This window comes from Rattus norvegicus, chromosome Y (assembly GCF_021556685.1).
Source record: "Rattus norvegicus strain SHRSP/BbbUtx chromosome Y, alternate assembly SHRSP_T2T, whole genome shotgun sequence".
Lineage (NCBI taxonomy): Eukaryota > Metazoa > Chordata > Mammalia > Rodentia > Muridae > Rattus > Rattus norvegicus.
Genome location: NC_141555.1, coordinates 13,756,309 through 13,775,030, shown reverse-complemented (window position 1 = coordinate 13,775,030; position 18,722 = coordinate 13,756,309).

The window sequence follows — 18,722 nt, the reverse complement described above, 5'->3', positions numbered from 1 at the left end:
TAAGTCCATTTGGCTCATGACTTCTCTTAGTCTGTCGACATCACTGTTTAATTTCTGTTTCCATGATCTGTCCATTGATGAGAGTGGGGTGTTGAAATCTCCCGCTATTATTGTGTGAGGTGCAATGTGTGTTTTGAGCTTTAGTAAGGTTTCTTTTACGTATGTAGGTGCCCTTGTATTTGGGGCATAGATATTTAGGATTGAGAGTTCATCTTGGTGGATTTTTCCTTTGATGAATATGAAGTGTCCTTCCTTATCTTTTTTGATGACTTTTAGTTGGAAATTGATTTTATTTGATATTAGAATGGCTACTCCAGCTTGCTTCTTCTGACCATTTGCTTGGAAAGTTGTTTTCCAGCCTTTCACTCTGAGGAAGTGTCTGTCTTTGTCTCTGAGGTGTGTTTCCTGTAGGCAGCAGAATGCAGGGTCCTCGTTGCGTATCCAGTTTGTTAATCTATGTCTTTTTATTGGGGAGTTGAGGCCATTGATATTGAAAGATATTAAGGAATAGTGATTATTGTTTCCCTTTATATTCATATTTGGATGTGAGGTTATGTTTGTGTGCTTTCATTCTCTTTGTTTTGTTGCCAAGACGATTAGTATCTTGCTTCTTCTAGGGTATAGCTTGCCTCCTTATGTTGAGCTTTACCATTTATTATCCTTTGTAGTGCTGGATTTGTAGAAAGATATTGTGTAAATTTGGTTTTGTCATGGAATATCTTGGTTTCTCCATCAATGTTAATTGACAGTTTTGCTGGATACAGTAACCTGGGCTGGCATTTGTGTTCTCTTAGGGTCTGTATGACATCAGTCTAGGATCTTCTGGCCTTCATAGTTTCTGGCGAAAAGTCTGGTGTGATTCTGATAGGTCTCCCTTTATATGTTACTTGACCTTTTTCCCTTACTGCTTTTAATATTCTTTCTTTATTTTGTGTGTTTGGTGTTTTGACTATTATGTGACGGGAGGTGTTTCTTTTCTGATCCAATCTATTTGGAGTTCTGTAGGCTTCTTGTATTTCTATGGGTATCACTTTTTTTAGGTTAGGGAAGTTTTCTTCTATGATTTTGTTGAAGATATTTACTGGTCCTTTGAGCTGGGAGTCTTCACTCTCTTCTATACCTATTATCCTTAGGTTTGATCTTCTCATTGAGTCCTGGATTTCCTGTATGTTTTGGACCAGTAGCTTTTTCCGCTTTACATTATCGTTGACAGTTGAGTCAATGATTTCTATGGAATCTTCTGCTCCTGAGATTCTCTCTCTTCCATCTCTTGTATTCTGTTGGTGAAGCTTGTATCTACAGCTCCTTGTCTCTTCTTTTGGTTTTCTATATCCAGGGCTGTTTCCATGTGTTCTTTCTTGATTGCTTCTATTTCCATTTTTAATTCCTTCAACTTTTTGATTGTGTTTTCCTGGAATTCTTTCAGGGATTTTTGCGATTCCTCTCTGTAGGCTTCTACTTGTTTATTAATGTTTTCCTATGTTTCCCTAAGTGTGTTCATGTCTTTCTTGAAGTCCTCCAGCATCATGATCAAATATGATTTTGAAACTAGATCTTGCTTTTCTGGTGTGTTTGGATATTCCATGTTTGTTTTGGTGGGAGATTCGGGCTCCGATGATGGCATGTAGTCTTGTTTTCTGTTGCTAGGGTTCCTGCGCTTGCCTCTCGCCATCAGATTATCTCTAGTGTTACTTTGTTCTGCTATTTCTGACAGTGGCTAGACTGTCCTATAAACCTGTGTGTCAGGAGTGCTATAGACCTGTTTTCCTCTCTTTCAGTCAGTTATGGGGACAGAGTGTTCTGCTTTCGGGCATGTAGTTTTTCCTCTCTACAGGTCTTCAGCTGTTCCTGTGGGCCTGTGTCTTGAGTTCACCAGGCAGCTTTCTTGCAGCAGAAAATTTGGTCTTACCTGTGGTCCCGAGGCTCAAGTTCGCTCGTGGGGTGCTGCCCAGGGGCTCTCTGCAGCAGCAGCATCCAGGAAGACCTGTTCTACCCCTTCCGGGAGCTTCAGTGCACCAGGGTTCCAGAGGGTCTTTGGCTTTTTCCTCTGGCGTCCGAGATGTGTGTGCAGAGAGCAGTCTCTTCTGGTTTCCCAGGCTTGTCTGCCTCTCTGAAGGTTTAGCTCTCCCTCCCATGGGATTTGGGTGCAGAGAACTGTTTATACGGTCTGTTTCTATCAGGTTCCGGCGGTGTCTCAGGCAGGTGTCCTGCCGCTCATGGGCCCTCCCCCACGGGAGCCCAGAGGCCTTATACAGTTTCCTCTTGGGCCAGGGATGTGGGGAGGGGTGAGCAGTGTTGGTTTTCTCTTCCACTCTGCAGCCTCAGGAGTGCCCACCTGACCAGGCGGTTGGGTCTCTCTCTCACCGGGTCTGGGAGCAGAGAGCTGCTGCCTGCATCTACATTCTTATGCACAAGTCCTGCACTTGATTAAGACAAGATTAGGGAACATCCCAGTAGGCAGTACTCAGTGAACAAATGGATTTCAAGGAAAATAAAAAAGGAAAATACGAAGAAGATGAAACTGGAAAGGAAATGTATCTGGAGGGAGTAGAATCATATTAAGGATAGGTGTGATCATGGTACATTGTACACACATATATGAAGAATAAATAATATTTCTAAAATAAGAAAAAAATTCAGAAAATCTATTAAGGATTTTTATATCATATGGAAGTCAATTTTTCCCCTAAGAGTAGAATAGAGTATCCTAACTTTTGGTAAGATGCAGGAAAGTCAGTGAAAAAAAAAAGTAGTTAGATTAATTCAGTTCATGCTGTCTGCATTATGGAAATATCAAACTGAGGCTCATTAATCTGTAGAGTTAACTTATATCACCTGTTTAAATTAGATAAAATGAAACATTGTGTAATTATCCACCAAAACCAAACTGCACACTAGAGATTTAAATGCAAACCGAGAAATTCCCTGTTCTTAACCTCAACCATTTTACTCTTTGAAACTCTGAATACATATGAATAAAAACGGTCTAACCTGGTACACAGCATATAATATGGTGTCTTTGTCACTTATATGGAAAGATTTTCAGGGTTGCACATTGTCATGAATTATGACCTTCATTTTTAAAATCCTAGGACAACAAGATCTAATATCCATGGGCTTTGGTCCTGAGAGCCAAGGATTGCCCTCTGTACATGATCACTTTATATTAATTAGTTAAACTTTGAAAGGCAATTTGCTAGTCACACAATTAAATTGAATCATTGCTATGGTGATGATAAGGATTTCATGTGAGAATATATATATTAATTTCCCATGGCAAAATTTGCTTTCTCTCCTGGTGGTTTGTGGGCTATTGATGAGCTTAAACCTATTCCTTCCCAACATAGCACTGACTATAGATTATTTTTCACTGTCGATCCTATACACACTAAAGATAGGAAAAACACTGAAAATAGTATGGGCTTTGTTTTCTGTCCAAAAAGTCCTTTTGTGACTTCTTCATCATCATCTTCATAATCACCACCACCACCACCACCACCACCACCACCACCACCACCACCAACAACAACAACAACAACAACAACAACAACAACAACACCATCATCACCAACATCATTTAATTTACATGAAATTGAATTTGGAATTTTGTTACACCAAAGAATGAAATGAAAAGTATTGTGATTGAACCAGAGATATTGATTAACACTAGTTTCTGTGCAGTCATTATAGTGTTATAAAGACATTGCCAAAGTTGCTTCAGATGATAGATTGAAATGCTCGAGCCCTATATAAGAGGTTTTGAGAGTCCCTTAGCGAGATAATAGTCTTTTACAGCAAGGCCTTCATTAACAAACTTTGATTTAACCCACTACCAACGAAGTGATATTGTCCCAGAAATATTATATTGCCTCTCCAGAAACAGCTGTTATCCACTAATACACATCTACTTCTCTTTCTTACTTATCATGTTGATATGGGCTTAGGATACAATATATTCTGATTTATTAATGGTATTTTAGTATTATTTGGGCTACTTTTTAAAATTTCAAAGGAACAAAACTATTCCATTATTTTATTCCATACAACTTTTAATTTGATCTTGAAGAAGTATCAAAAATGTGTATCTTCCCATCAAAACTTTTAACTTCCATCTTGTGAAACTCCCACTGAACCTCAATGGATTGATGTCACTGAAAGCATTTAAAGACTCTCCAACTCTGAAGAAGATTCACTCTCATAGTGACAGGTTGGCTGAAAAACAAATCACTTTCTATGCTTTGGAAAGTGTTTAAAACTTTTACATTAACTTTTGATATGAAACTAGTTATGACTTTAGAAAAGAGAGCAGACAGGCCCTAGAAAGTATGTTTTTAAAATTCTTTTCTTTTTTTTTTTCTTTTTCAGAGCTGGGGACAGAACCCAGGGCCTTGCGTTTGCTAGTCAAGCGCTCTACCGCTGAGCTAAATCCCCAACCCCAATTCTTTTCTTAAAATCAGACTTTTTAATGAAATATATTTGGATTATGGTTTCACATCCCTCTCTTTCTCTCCCTTCTTCTATACCTCTCCTGCCACCTATATCTACACTCCTTCTTACTCTCACTAGAAAACAGGCATCTAAGTGATAAAAATTACATAAAAGTTAATGAACTGGAGAAGAACAAAACAATCATAAAAAAGAGCCAATAAAAGGCACAAGAATCAAATACAGACACAGAGACCCAGACTTCCACTCACCCACTCAGGAATTCCACAGAAACATAAAACCAGAAAAAATATATATATACACAAAACAAACAGAGTAACAATTAATAGATACATAAACAAATAACAAAAGGAAAAAGAAATTATGAAGAAAAAGTTATGACCGATTATGAGACAAGGATCCTCCAAAGATAATGTTGATTTCCCTTAATGCTTTATACACATTCTAAACTTAAAATTAGTTTGTTTCCCCAGTGAGATTCCCTTGGAGAAAATCAAGTTTTCATTTTCAAATGATTACCCATTGGAGATAACTTCTGGTTTAGAGATAAGGTGATGTGCAGGGCTCGGCTTCTTTCAAGGGCTAATTAATAGGTAAGGAGATCTGTGAGGTTCTGTCTTCTGAGCATCATGCATGTGTGACACTGAAGAAGTCACAATCTATATGAACAGACCCTAAATATTCAAAGTAACTAAGGACAGTGCTGGAGAATAGAAAATGATGTAGCCACTGGTGTCTTACTAGTGGTTAAATGTATAGCATCACACCCATGTTCACTGAAATGGCTCACGTTAAATACAGGGGTTCATAAAGCAAAATATAAAGATATGCTCGTGCTATCATGGTTTAGTCCAAAGAGGGTATGTTGGTTGGGGAGGAAGGGAGATTAAGAGTGTAGAGGGCTTCCATACATGTGTTGTGCATGTATGGAATGTCAAAGAATAACTTGCATTCTTAAAACTTCTAAATGTAACCACCAAGTGCGTTTGGCAGACATTCTCTCAAGTCAGCTCTATTTATTTTAAAAATTGGGTCTCATTGTGTAACTCAAATTGACCTAGAATTCCCAGTGTTCTCTCACCTGCCTTCCCTGCCCTTGTTGGAGGTTTATTCTTCCTTCACAAAATTAAAGAAAATATGTAAATTTTCTGTTTCTGAAGTTTGATTACATAATGCAATATCTGTCATTTGTTTTTCATTTAACAATATATCTTGAATACATGTGAATGAGGAAATTCTTCATGGAACATCATGCAATTAAAAAATGGCAGTATACTCATTTGTTTAAATAATAGCCTACCTGTGTAATTCATATTATTTTTATTTTCATTAACTAAAGTTCGTTACTGAAAATCATCATGAACACTGACTCAGGCACTGTACTCAGTGGTGAAAATTTCATTGTATTTTGTATAAGTTACAAAACACGTTGTAGGAATGATGTCAAGGCTGTAAAGTAATATAATACTTGTATAAATACTGCCAAATTTAGATCTCAGAAGACTATAATAAATAACATTGCCATCAATTTTATATGAAAGAACCCATAATATACCATTCAAAATTAAATGATTCATATATTTTAAAATGGTTCCAGTCTCTGACTTCTGTCAGTTGTTGAATTAGGGGAAGAATGGATGAAGTTGAAGCGGAGGGCAACCTCTATAGGAAGACCAGCAGTCTCAACTAATCCGGACCGCTGAGATCTCCCATACACTGAGCCACCAACCAGGCAGCATACACAAGGTGATCTGAGGCCCTGACACATGTATAGCACAGGACTGCCTGGTCTGGCCTAATCCTTGAGAGTCTTGAGGCCCCAGGGGTTATGGTGCCTGTTAGGATCTGGGAAACATCCTCTTGGAGTAAGGGAAGCAAGAGTTGGAATGGGATGAAGAACTGTGGGAGGGGACCAGGAGAGTGTACAATGGAAGTAATGTAAATAAATAAAATAATTTATAAAATAGTTTCACTCATAAGTTCAAATGCTAGATTCATATTAACCTCTACATTGCAATTCATTTGTGAAGTTTAGCGTTTTATGCTTATTGAACTGTGTAAGCATTAATCCTTACCTTACTCTTCATACTATTTGCGAATTGTCTCCTTTCTTATTACATTGCATCAATTGTGTTTGCATACATAGAAGGCTTACTCTTTATAATTTGTGCAGATAATACATTCATGATTTTTTTTATTTTAATGATCTGTTATGTGTTAATGTCTATGTATAGATTTGTGCACATGAACACAGGCACTTGGGGAGACCAGGAGATGTCAGGTACCCTAGAGCTTCTTTTACAGTTGGTTGCAAGTGGCTTCATGGGTTTTGGAAACTGAACGTGTTTGCTCTAAATAGTAGTAAGTGATCTTAACCACTAAGCTAATACTACAATACTTATTCCATAATAAAATTAACCTACTTATCATCTTCTCATGTATTTCAATGTATCTTTGAATTTGAGACATCTTGCCACCTTCTAGGTGCTGAGACTCAATTCAGGCATTATTTTTTCCAATTTTCTTTCCTTTATCATAGTAAGATGTGTTGGATTAAATATGTTCATATTATGCAGTAAATCTTTCACATTTTTACTTATAGAACCTCGGGTCAGTATATTTTTCTTTCCTCTGCAATGACTATATTAATTTTACAGTTTGCAGTTCTCTCTTTCTTTACATAGTCCATCTCATGTGTTTTTACTTTCATATAGAATGAAGTAAAAGCCTCTTAGTTTTTCTTTGAATAGATAATGAACAAAGAAAATATGTTGATTTTCCTATTTTAAGGCCATAAATTATTTCCTTAAAATGTTCCTAGAGTTTTGTTTTTTTCTTTTTCTTATTATTGTTCTCATTATTATCGTTATTAATATTCGATGTAAGCTTTTATGTATTCAGGTCATGTAATGAATATGGAAATCTTCAAAAATATATGTGTAGGTATCAAATTTAGGTTCTTGGTTTTACATGGCATGAAATTTTATCTGCTCAGCCACCTCACTGGAACACACTATAAAATTTAAAGTGACATATAGCTCCAGGCTGCTTTTATATAGACAATATTTTCATCATATTGCTTTTAAAAAATAGTTTTGGTTATTCTAATATATTTTATTTTCCATGTCTTCTTGGTAACCCAAGTATGCTTATTTTAATATTTAATTAATAATTTAGTCATAATTATTATGTACTTGAATGATAAACAAGTTTTGTGAAACAAACAAGAAAAGAGCCAGGAGACTACCAAGCAACCATTGGAGAAAGACAAACATGCCTCCTGCAAATAAAGTGTACATTGAAAAAATAAGTCCTGTAACTGGAAGTAAAAGGTAAATTGAGTACTACAGTTAGAAGAGTAATGGGGCCCAGGCTACTATTCTCCAGGAGCCTACTGTAAAACTAAAAATTGTGGAAAAGCGATTGAGTTCTTACTAGTCACTGGATTGACATATTAAGTCCTCAATAATCTACTATGAAATTACCTGATTAGAAGATAACATTCAAAGTAGCAAAAGGAAAACTCCCTTAATGTCTCTGAAGCAGCAAACATTCCATTAACATTGGCAAGGGGATAATAAATCACCTGTTATTGATCATGTCAGATTGTCTCCACTTCTTCCTGTTTCCTTCTGGCATGAGACCTCTTGCATAAACTGAAAGCAACCATGATCTTTTCTAAGAATGAGACACAATTAGACTTCCATACACTAACAAAGAAAACATTGTTTCTGTTTACCAGAAGAATATCTCCTTTGTGAAAGTCCTCGTCTATATACAAAAGATAGTTGGACTATCTTTCAGATTTGTCGGAAGAATCCTAGGTGTATTGAAAGAAACTATCCTTCCATGACAGGTCCTAAGACAAAATCCCATAATTGCTCAACTGACCCGTTCATTTGTGCTTATGCAGATTAAGTAATCTGCAGTCTGGAAGCAAAGGGAGAGTTAAAGACTACAATACCCAGCTGAAAGAGGTGGGCATCCCGATATCCTGCCAGTCTCACTGGAGGATGTTGTCATTACCTGAGAAGAAACTGGGACCATTAATTATATAAACCATCCGAGATCTGAGGGACTTGCATTAGAGTGTAGAGGCTACTTACCCTATAGTTCCTAACTCATATACAATCAGAAATCTGAATCCTCCAGGGAAAATATGTAGACTGTCTTGTACTTGAAAGATGTTTTCTTCAGGTTCCCTTTGGCAGAGGATAAAAACTCAATTTTGAATGACAGTTACAGAGGGACATAAAAGTGGGCAAATAATTTAGACCCTATTCATCCAAGGATTTCAAAATTCCTCAGTTGGGCCTGCGGATGTCCTCAGAAGTTTCCCAGGTCGACACTCTTACAAGATATAGATAACGTCCTCCTCTCTCCTGAAACTCAAAGTAATTGAACAAGGGAAACTGAGGCACTGTCCAAGAGTTATAATCACTGAGCTAGCAAGGGTGAGCTAGAAAGTTCATCTTTTTATATTAAGAGGACACCAGTCTTGGCAAAAATTTGGTGGAGGCAAAAGAAACCTGTATCAGAGAATGGTTGCTGTTATCCCACTGGTCCCAACTCCAAAGGTTACAAGACAGGTTTGAGAGATTCTTGGTGTGGGTGCGTATTGCTCTACCTGGATACCAGGGTTTTGGAGAAATAGCAAAGCCTCAATACACCATAACACATGAGGATAATAGGACGAATCTGCGTGGAGACAGAAGGTATGGAGTTTGAAACTTGATAGTTTGTCTTGGTTACACCCCAACATTTCAAGTTTCCTCAGAATGTTTTTATATGTTTATCCATGAAACAGATGAAAAGACACTGCATGATGGACTTACAAAAACACTTTATGGGTGTGAAAACACCTCGTAGTGCACCTGGCCATAAAACTGGACCCTGTACCCTCAGAATGGATCACTTGTCTAAAGGCTATGTTAGCTGACCCTATTCTTTGAAAGAAGCAGAGAAGTTAAATCTGGGTCAACATTTTATACTCCTATCATCCCAGAGAGTTGAAGCCTTTTTACAATGAACACCACAAACTGGCTTCTATTTTTTTTCATCTTTATTAACTTGAGTATTTCTTATTTACGTTTCAATTGTTATTCCCCTTCCCGGTTTCCGGGCTAACATCCTCCTAAACCTTCCACCTCCCTTTTTATATTTGTGTACCCCTCCCCATCCTACCACCATTACTGCCATCCCCCCAACAATCAGGTTCACTGGGGGTTCAGTCTTGGCAGGACCAAGGGCTTCCCCTTCCACTGGTGCCCTTACTAGGCTATTCATTGCTACCTATGAGGTTGAGCCCAGGGTCAGTCCATGTATAGTCTTTGGTTAGTGGCTTAGTCCCTGAAAGCTCTGGTTGCATGGCATTGTTGTTCAAAGTGGTCTCAAGTCCCTTCCAACTCTTCCAGTTCTTTCTCCGATTCCATCAATGGGGGTCCTGTTCTCAGGACAGTGGTTTGCTCCTGGCATTCGCCTATGTATTTCCTGTATTCTGGCTGTGTCTCTCAGGAGAGATCTACAGCCAGTTCCTGTTGACCAGCACTTCTTTGCTGCTTCATTGATCTTATCTAGTTTGTTGGCTGTTTGAGTATGGGCCACATGTGGGGCAGGCTCTGAATGGGTGTTCCTTTTGCCTCTATTCTAAGCTTTGCCTGTCTATACCCTCCCAAGTGTATTCTTGAGAACCTGGCTTCTATATTTCCCTTTTGCACACTAACAGATACTATTACTGGACCATCCTAGAGTGTAGTTCAAAAAACCCACTTGACATAAATCCTGTTACCCTGTTGTGTGCTGTAGGCCTCAGACGCTCTTCCCTGACTGTCGTGAGGTAACATCAATGGTCCAATTTATGTGGACAGACCTAATGAACTACTGCCAATCACCATCCCATAATAGACACTAATGCAATCAATAGTCAACACAGTTGGGAGTATTTTCATTAAACATGGAGCGAGATACCAAGGAGCTTCAACAGTTACTATAATTGAAATTATTTTCACGCAAGACTTAGAGCCAAGTACATAGGTCCAGAGAACACAACTGATTCATCAGTCTGACTCAGGAGGTCAAATGGGGAAAAGGGAAGCCTGTCATCTTGTACATGGACAGACATTATTCTTTGGATACTCCACATATCTTTGGTATAATACTGAGACAAAATAGTCCTTGTTCCTGAGGAAAGTACATTAAGAACAAAGAGGAAATCTTGGCTCTCCAAGAGAATATTTGGATTCTCCTATGATTTGCTAGGCTTCACTGCTATGGATATCAAAGAGATTTCTGCCTTGAGACTAAAGGTAACAAGATCACTGACCGAGATGCCCTACAAGTGTCCTTAAGTCCAGTGATCCTACTGACTATCTGGTGACATACCTAACCAACTACTACCTGAGAATTCATGGTATAAATATAATGTGAGCATGCAAAAGCATCAGATGGATACCTTGAAGCCACAGGTTGGTGCTGAACAACAGAAGGAAAGATCATTCTTTCAGAAACATTTTGCAGTTTTCTGGTAACTCAGCTTTACCAGGCTACTTGATTTGGGTCCACAGAATTCTATTAATTGCCAGCACCAATGTATGTTATACCTACCTACATTGGGCCACATGGCAGGAGATGTCTAAGCAAGATGTCAGGTTTATACTTATATAAATACAAGACAGAGTTCATTTGACAGAAGAATTCCATATGACTGGCCAACATTATGATGAATTATGGGAACCTGATTTTACTGACATATATACTGCTAGGATAGGATAAAAGTATGTGCTTGTTTTTATTGATACCTTTTCTGGGTGAGTAGAAGCTTCTCCAAAAGACAGAAACTGGTGAAAGAGAAACTAAAAAGCTCTGCTAGGAACTTTTCCCCTAATTTTCCCTCTCACTAGTAATGCTGTCATGGAATAGCCCAGCTTTTATAACCAAAACCTCTGAATTAATAGTCAAAGTTTTATAAATAGTGTGCAATCTTTATGGTGCATATATAACTCAGAATTCTGGGCAGGAGGACACAATGAACAAGACATTAAAAAAATGGAAACTCCAAGTAGTATCCAGGGAAGTATCAAAAGACTGTTATTTATTTTTTTTTTATTTTGCCTGCTGCATTCCTTGAGGGAGGGATTCATCCATATAGTAGTATGTTTAGAATACACCCCACATTGATTCCAATGTGCAGAGATTAGCAGTTGGAAAAACTGTTCAACCATTTCATTCTTCAAATCCTAGTCCTCCAGTTTTCCATAAAATCTATTCTTTGTCCTATCAGAGAATGGCATTGAACCTCTAAATCCACTAACAATATCCCATTGTTTGGGCCAAGCGGTAGTGAAGCTGCATGAGTCAGGAGATTTGTGAAGATTTTTTCCAGTCCTACAGCTATGGGGTTAGGTGGGATTCTAAAATGGATTCTGTGTAACTAGGTCAAGAATGTAGAATCGACATAGACAATGCCAAATGAGTTCCCTCCTGTTCTTATGAACGTATTGAAGTTTAGATTTCACGGTTCCTCAAGAAATTCCTCTCCCTGCCCATCCTCCTGAATCTTATGATTTGCTTGAAGAAAGAAAAATGGTAAAACATCCAAAACTCTGAAGTCTGGCCCTGGGTACACAGGAAGGTAAATATTAGAGAACTGATATCTAATAGGACTACAGAACCTCATTCTATAGTCCATGTTGTCCTTTGCTTTACTGATGTCTATTTATCATTTGAAGTAGGCAGACAATATTCTTACTGTTGCATTTGCTCTATACCTGAGCCCCTTTGTTGCCACAATCATTGCAAAAATTGGAAGTGGAAATCAGAATTTTTGAGTACACATTCAGGAATATATATAAAGTCCCCTGTCAAGAAATGTAAAATAAGAAAAGGAAATACAATATTGATTCAATTAAAGGTCTGTTTGGTATAAAATGGCCATTGGAAAACAGAGAAAACCTAGCACATTTAACTGTAAGTCACAGGATTATATCTGGGAATAGAATTATTCTCCAGAAGAATTCTCTCCATTACATACTCCTAGATCTTTTCTACACATGCCAAGCACCTAACTAACTTTCTCCATTCAGATCAGGTAACCAGTAAGGAAGCAAAAGAGAAGTCTCTAGCTTTAGAGAGGTGTCGTACATAAAGGTTTCCACTGTGTCACAGGAGACACACCTGGAACGGCCACCTTTGAATCTGGTCATAGGAAGGAATATTTAGCAGGTAGCTCATGGCAATTCCAGTGACATCATTAGGTCCTCCCTGAAAAATCTTTTGTAACTTGGAGAGCCCTAGCTTCTGTTATGTCACAAGTGTTCTCGTGAAAGCAACTACCTCTTAAATATTCCTTCAGTACCTCTAGGGTTTACTAACTTTCCCCTAATTCAGAGTAAACAGCCATTTGCGAGTGATAACAAGAGGATAAAGACATCACAGAAGGGGAGAAGGAAGCTGGCCTTCTATCTTGGTATAAAAAAGGAAGAAATGTGTTGACATGGGAAAGCTCACTGAGTCCTTGATAGGAGTTGACGGTGTTTGGTGAAGAGATAGCCTTGATCTGAATCTTCCACATATGGGAATCAGGAGCAGGAGCATCTCAGAAGCATCTGGACTTCCCTGCTTGTTATGGTTCCAGGAAGTCAGACAGTTCATATCATTAATTTATTTATTCCAAAATCCAGGTGGTGGGAAGGGCAAAATTGTTTTCCTGAGAGGTCATGGCTTTTACTCTTTTTGCCCAGAAGAAAAACATCCTAAGGAAGAAGGGAAAGACAAGTATTGTGTCCTCAACTCAGAGTAAACTCCATGCTTTGGATTCCTATTGTACAGTTTGTGTCTGACACTGATATCTGCGAGAGAGAAGTGCTACCAAGTTGAGACTTCATCATCACAGTCTTTTCACTAGTATTACTCTAACTACCATTCCCTGAGAGTGACCCTTATATTTCTGAGTCAATAGGTGAGATTAGCTAGCAGTTTTCTTTTCTTTAATTTCTGTCATTTTTTTATTTTTTAGCAAATTGTATTTCTTTTACAAATCGATATTTCTATATTTACATTCCAAATGTCATTTCACTTTCCAGTTTCTGTCCATAAGAGCCATAACTGGTACCCTTACCCTTCTTCTATAATGCCTCTTACTGCACCTTGATATTCCCTTGAACTGGGAGTCAAACCTAGGTTGGACCCGGAACTTCTCCTTCCATTTGTGCCCATCGAGGCCATCCTCTGCTACATATGCAGTTGAAGCCATAGGTCTATGCATATACAGTCCTTTAATACTGATTTAGTAACTGAAAGCTCTGGTTCATTCCCATTGCTATAGTTATGGGGATGAAAGCCCCTTCAGATCTTGCATTCCTTTCTCAAAATCTAACAACAAGAGCTCCGTTTTCAGTTCACTGGTTTGCCACTAGCACTCACTTCTGTATTTGACATGCCATAACTGTGTGTCTCAGGAAGTATCTGTATCCGGATATTGGTAGCATTCACTTCTTTTTTTTTTCATATTTTTTTTATTAACTTGAGTATTTCTTATATACATTTCAAGTGTTATTCCCTTTCCCGGTATCCAGGCAAACATCCCCCTCCCCCCTCCCCTTCCTTATGGGTGTTCCCCTCCCAACCCTCCCCCCATTGCCGCCCTCCCGCCACCAGTCTAGTTCACTGGGGGTTCAGTCTTAGCAGGACCCAGGGCTTCCCCTTCCACTGGTGCTCTTACTAGGATATGCATTGCTACCTATGAGGTCAGAGTCCAGGGTCAGTCCATGTATAGTCCTTAGTTAGTGGCTTAGTCCCTGGAAGCTCTGGTTGCTTGGCATTGTTGTACATATGGAGTCTCGAGCCCCTTCAAGCTCTTCCAGTTCTTTCTCTGATTCCTTCAACAGGGGTCCTATTCTCAGTTCAGTGGTTTGCTGCTGGCATTCGCCTCTGTATTTGCTGTATTCTGGCTGTGTCTCTTAGGAGCGATCTACATCCGGCTCCTGTCGGTCTGCACTTCTTTGCTTCATCCATCTTGTCTAATTGGGTGGCTTAGGTTCATCATTCTTATCTAGTTTGGGTGGCTGATAAATATATATATGAATTTCCATGTGTATGGAATGCTCTGAATGGGATTCCTTCACTTTCTACTCTAAATTCATAGATATTTTTGTTCCCCTTTTAAAAAGGAGCAAAGCATGCACATCTTTGGTGTCCTTCTTAGTCGTTCAGTTTTCTGTGGTCTGTATCTTGGGTAATTTGATCTTTTGTGCCAATATCCACTTGCGGTGATTTCATACCAGGTATGCTTTTCTGTGATTGTTTTTCCTCAGTCAGTATTATATTTTCTATTCAATCCATTTGTCTATGAATTTCTTGAAATCATCGCTTTTGATAGCCGAATAGTACAACATTTATCAGAAGTACCACATTTTCTGTATCCATTCCTCTGATGAATGCAATTAGGTTTCCTTCAAGTTCCTGGTATCACTGATAAGTCTGCTATTGAAGGAGTTAAAATAAAAACTTCATAAAAACTTTAAAAGAACAGCTGATAAGAAGACAGGACAGAACTGGCCTGAGACATGCCCGGCCAAGCCTAAACACAAGGTCAAGAGATTGTTCCAGGAACTAGCAGCCATCATCTCAGCTGAGTCATGGGTCATCCGAATGGGCAAAGTCCCTGTTCCACTATAGTTAATAGTTACCAAATTCCCTGTTCTGCAAATAAAGATAGGATGCTCTCCTACATTGTGAACACTCCAGCCCACACGTACTGCTTGCTGATGAGACCTTGAACCCATTTCCCTTGCTGATATATAAATCAAGCAATCCAGTATAAACACGCTGAATCCCATTGCCTTCCCGTATAAAAAGCCTTAAATTTTGAGTCTTGGTGTCGACTCCTCTGTCTCCTGTGTGAGATACGAGCCATCCCAGAGCTCTGATAATAAACTGCCTCGTGTACGTTACATCAAGAGCCGGTCTCTCACGTTTCTTGGGGCAGTATCATCTTGCGACTGGAGTGGGGTCTCCCATAAGGGGGTCTTACACTATGAACATAGTTGAGCATGTGTCTTTATTGAATGTTGGAGCATCTTTTGGTTATATGCCCAGGCTATGTAAATCTGGGCCCTCAGGTAGTGCAATTTCCAATTTTCTGAGGAATCTCCAGACTGATTTCCAGAGTGATTTGTAATCCCACCAAGAAAGAAGAAGCTTTCCTCTTTCTTGACATCCTAATCTACATCTGCTGTCTCCTGAGATTCTTATTTCAGCCATTCTTACATGTGTGAGGTGGAATCTTAGGGTTGTTCTCATTTACATTTCATTGATGACTAAATATGATGAATATTTCTTAGATGCTTCTCAAATATTTGATTTTCCTCAGTTGAGAATTCTTTGTTCATTTCTGGAACCCAATTTTAACAGGGTGATTTGTCTCTCCGAAGTTTAATTTCTTGAATTCTTTGTATCTATTGAATTATAGCACTCTATCAGGTGTAGGATTGGTATAGAGCTTTTCCCTATCTGATGGTTGCTGTTTTATCCTAATGACAGTGTCCTTTGGCAGGCAATTTTCTAAGAACTGTGAGTTAGTGAACTAGAACAGGGACTGGCTCCTTCCTGAATTCCCTATGTGTCCTGTAGAGTAACCGGGGGAACTAAACAACCATGTTCTATCAATGCAAGTCATGCCTATCTACAGTCATGTTCCTAGAGAGACCTATCAGTGATTCTGGTGATCTTCCCAGCAACTGTATGGTGATGTACTTTATAGTTTTCATGCAGGCTTCTGTAACTACAGGCTGTGGTGTTGTGAAGCCAAAATACACCATGTGCAGCTGTGAGTAGGCCTGAGGAGACTGACTCCTTGGATTTCTGAAGCATTGCTAAGGGATCCAGAGGAAATCTGCACCCCCTGCTCAACAGAGTTCTAGGAATGCTGACATTCTTGCTTCATATCAATATGAAGCTAGGTCAAAAGATCACCTGTCAGGTATGTTCTTGTATAACCTTCAGTGTGCTAGCATTGGAGTGCAATGAAGTATGATTCAGGAGAGGTGTGTGAAACACATGAACTCTTCCACTAGAGATCAGAGAGATGAGCTATTCACATTCAATTGACTGTGTATGTTTCTGGTCTTTGGCTTTGACCACGCAGATCTACTGTCTCATACTTCATTGTTCATATGTCCAAATGGGGGGAAAGCACCACTCACAATTGTTCCCCATCCTTCATCCTATGGGCTTAGATTTTAGTGCAACCCTCCACATCTTATATTATAAATCGACTGTCCTAAATTTCTTCAACATTCACATCTCTATTATTACATTCTGTGTGTGTGTGTGTGTGTGTGTGTGTGTGTGTGTGTGTGTGTCACTGAAAAAAAGTCTATGTAAGAAAACTGTAAATTGCGGATGGGGCAGAAACCAAATGCTCTCCCACATCATGACTTTCTAGAAAGAGTAGTATAATCAAAAATAAGAGAATAAACTTGAAAGTAAAACTTGGAGGAAATACCTTGGAATGTCTGCATTATCATTGTGAACTGTGATATTTTACTCTTTGTTGTGTGGCCAGACATGAGGGCTCTGAGGCCAATTTGCCTCCTGAGGATCTGAGAATAAACTCAAGGTGGCTGTCAATTTGGTCACATGAAGAATGTGAAAGGAGTGAGAAGACAGTAGCAGGACATTGTGACAAGTCACGTGACAACAGACTCTAGCAAGGATGTGGAGAGAAAGTAACACTCTGTCACTGTTGAAATTGCAAGCTCTTAAAACCACTCTGGAAACCAGGATGGAGGTTCCTCAGAAAATTGAACATAGTATTTCCTACCTGAGGACCCAGCTGTACCATTCGATGGCACATACCCAAAATTTGCTCCAACCTACAACAAGGACAAATGCTCCACTCTGTTAATAGCAGCCTTATTTATAACGGACAGAAGCTGGAAAGAACCCAGATGTCCCTCAAAAGAGGAACAGATTCTATATAATGTGGTCCATTTACACAATGTTGTGGTACTCAGCTATTAAAAAGAATGACTTCATGAAATTCATAGGAAAATGAATGAGACTAGAAAATATCATCCTGAGTGAAGTAATGCAAACATAAGTAAGGGCACATAGCATGCACTCACTGGTAAGAGGGCAATCTCTAGAATGTCCCAGATAGTAGTGATGAGACAGGTTCCCTGGACCCAACATTGATGATGTAAGCTAACATACACAACAACAGTGAAATTGAACCTGAAGACTCCAGCTGCAGTAGAAAGACATGGCCCGCAGTGTAAGGATGGGACCACTCACCCATCTCTTATTAATTCAGAGTTATCCCTGTGTAATGGAAATGCAGGGGCAAAAATGGAGCAGAGGCTGAAAAAAAGGCCATCCAGAGATCTGCAGACACCAAACTGGACACTGTTGCTGATGCTGAGATGTGCTTGCAAACAGGAGTCTGGTATGGCTGTCTTCTGAGAGGCTTTGCCAGCCCAGCCAACCATTGAACTGAGCCTAGGGATCCCAATGGAAGATTTAGGGGAAGGGCTGAAGGAGCTGAATTGGATTATAATTAGAGGTAGAACAATGATATCAATTAACCAGACCCCTTAGAGCTTCCATGGCCCTAACCAAAAACCATAGAATATATATGGTCTGGTACCCTACATATGTAGCAGAGAACTGCCTCATTTCACATCAGTGGAAGGGAAGAACTTGGTCCTTTAGATTATTGATGTCCCAGAGAAGAGCAATTCAAAGAAGAATGATTCTAGAGGGCTGAGGCAAGAATGAGTGGGAGAGTTGGGGAGGCACCCTCTTAGAGACAAAGAGGAGGAGAAGATGGTGGTGGGATATATTAATGGGGACTGGAAAGGGTAAATATTTGAAATGATAACAAATACAATAATTAATAATACTACTAATAAAGGAGTGCTATTTTTCATACATTACGTTACTGCACAGGTTAGCTTGGAATATTTATTGTTGCCTAGATGCATATTTCTTCCTACAGTTCCTGATTTCTTGTTTCTCTAAGGAGTGTAGCCTTAGATATTCCTCTTCATTAAAAGAAGGCATAATACTTAACTCCTTTCTCCAAGCAAGGGTGATTGTAGATATGTCTGTAAAAGGCAGGAGGCATTTGTACAATCTATTTGGGGATCACCAAAAGAATTATTTATACGAAAAGCGTGTAATGCAAACAGTTTGTGTTCAATCAACTTACCAGTATTGAAAGCATCCCAGGATTTCAAGCCAGGCGTAAGTTATCAAGAGACATTTAGAATTTCAAT